Raw genomic sequence first — 2,417 nt, 5'->3', positions numbered from 1 at the left:
CTCAGCTCGGGACAGCACCCCAGCCCTGCGCCCAACGTCACAGCCGGCCCTTCCGTGGCCCTGCCTGTGGCCACCAGCCACTCGCTCCCATCCCCCACCCCATCCCCGTGCAGGGCCACCAGGCACCATGCCAGACTCAGCCCCTCATCCCCTGATGGCCCTGGGACAGGGAGAGGCTGAAAGGATGCCACAAGGGTCCCTATGAGGGTCTGGACCCCATCAGGGGCCACGTGGTACAGGGCCACACGGCGGACATGGCGGAGGAAGAGGAGGGCAAGAGGGGCCTCGGTGAGGAAGGTCTGGAGAAGGCTACGGAGGCGCTCAGTATCGGAGACCCCTGCAGCAATTCCTGAGGGTTGCCGGCGGAGGGGGAAGCGGAAGAGGGTGCCCTGGGCAGAGCCACGGTGCTGTCCGACAGCTTCCAGCCCAGCCCAGAAGGGCTCAAAAAGGCCAGGAAGGTCCTGGGCTGCAGAGACGTCCCAGCGGGCACCGGCACCTGGCAGCACCCGGCATTCAGGGTCCAGCACCCCCAAGGATGGGGGACTCAGCACACCTGGCAGGTCTGGGAACATGGGACCCATGAGGCCACAGGGATGGCATGAACACCACTGCCTCCCCAGATTGTTCCAACCCATCAGTGCCCCAAGTGCCCACCCAGTACCCTCAAGTTCAACCCCACAGTGCCTCCCATGATCCCAAGCTTAATCCCAATTCATCAGTCCTCCCTCAGCTTGCCCCTGCAGCCCTGCCCTCCATTGCCACCCAGCCTCCCCCCAGCCTCCTGGTGCTTCAGGTTTCCTCACTTCAGACACAGCCCTCCATTTTGCACCCCCTCAGTGCCTCCCAGTACTCCCCAGCACCTGTAGTTCAGTGCCTCCAGTACAACCCATGTCCCCAGTTCAATTCCAGTTGAGACCCTCAGTGCTGCTCACCAGTGAGATGGTAGACAGAGGTGAAGCCCAGGCCAAAGCACCCCACAGTGCTGGGGTCCTTCCGCTTGTGCGACACCCCTGGGTGCAGGAGCCCTGTCCAGTCCCGGGGGGACATCAGGGCATCATTGTAGGCCAGGAGGGCTGGGCCTGGGGGTCAGGACCATGGGTTAGGGGAGTCTTGGGACATGCAGGGGGGATTGCAACCCACATTCAGTGTCTCCACAATCTCAGTCCCCCCTCCAGTCCCACCAAATCCCCCTCAGTGCCCCCAGTACTGAGTCCTCCCAGTACCCTCAGTGCCCCCAACACATCCCAGAACACTTCATTGGTTCCAGTTCCCCCAGTCCACTCTGATCCACCTTCAATTCTTCACCAGTATCCCCCAATCCCTCCCAGTACCTGCCAGTGCCACCCCTGCGCTTCATCCAGACTCCCCTAGTGCCCGTAGCGCCTCTCACCCTGGGTGCCCTCCAGCCCTCCTCCGGTGACATCAAACTCCCGCTCGTCGGACACAAACACGACCTCGTTAGCGCCAGCGTCATCCGCATTCTGCACCAGCTCCTGGGTTCAGGGATCAGTGTCCGGACACCTGGGCCCCCCCCACCCCAGCCCCCAGAGAAAAGCACTGGCCTGCTTTCCCAGCTGGCCAGCAAGGAGCTGCCCCTTGCCGCTCCTGGACGCCTGGGTCTTAACAGCTTGGTGGCCCTGTCCCCACCTCCCTAACTCAGCAGTTTCGTTTCCCCGCCACACAAGCCTCTCAGGTCTTTTTTAACCCAAAAATTAGGGTTAAAATTTTAACCCAACCCAGGGGCTGGTCGTGGGTAAGGACCACCACCCACCTCAGCTGCCTGCGGTCTGTCTGCTCAGCTGGGCAAGAGAGCCCAGATGGCTGGGTTCCCCGGGGGTCTCACCTTGAGGATCTGCCCCCCGTCGGGGTACTTCTGCAGAATGCTGTGCAGGTAGTCAAGGAAGATGGGTGCCCGCTGACAGAAGGCCTCCCTGCAAAGCAGAGAGAAGGTGTGAGGGCGGGGGGAGGGCTAGCCTCCATGGGTAACCAGGACCCCCATGTCCTCCTCGAATTCCTCAGGATGTCCCCCTCCTTGGGGGTCAAGGACCCTATCTAGTCCTGGGACTCACCGAAACAACCACCTCCAAGGACCACCCCCCACCTCCCCAAGGCCCCATCTCTTCCTGGGATCCTCCAGCAACCCTCAAACTTCCCCATATCCCCCCAGCAAGCCCTGAGCCCCCCAAAATCCCCACCTTCCTCAGTAATCCTTCAGGTCTCCCCACTAACGCCTGAGCCCCCAGTCCCACCAATAGCCCCCAGAGACCCCTGGAACCCTCCAGCCATCCCCTATGTCCCCCCATAAAACCCCAATAACACCCCAGTGGCCCCCCCACTGCCCAGCCCCACTCACACATTTGGCTGCTTGAAGGCCATGATGGACACTGCAAGGGCGACGCCTGGGTCCCTGCCGATGA

The sequence above is a fragment of the Pygoscelis adeliae genome, unplaced genomic scaffold (genome assembly GCF_000699105.1).
Source record: "Pygoscelis adeliae isolate BGI_AS28 unplaced genomic scaffold, ASM69910v1 Scaffold407, whole genome shotgun sequence".
Taxonomy (NCBI): Eukaryota; Metazoa; Chordata; class Aves; order Sphenisciformes; family Spheniscidae; genus Pygoscelis; species Pygoscelis adeliae.
The sequence above is the reverse complement of the archived record's forward strand: the minus strand, read 5'-3'. Positions refer to the sequence as shown.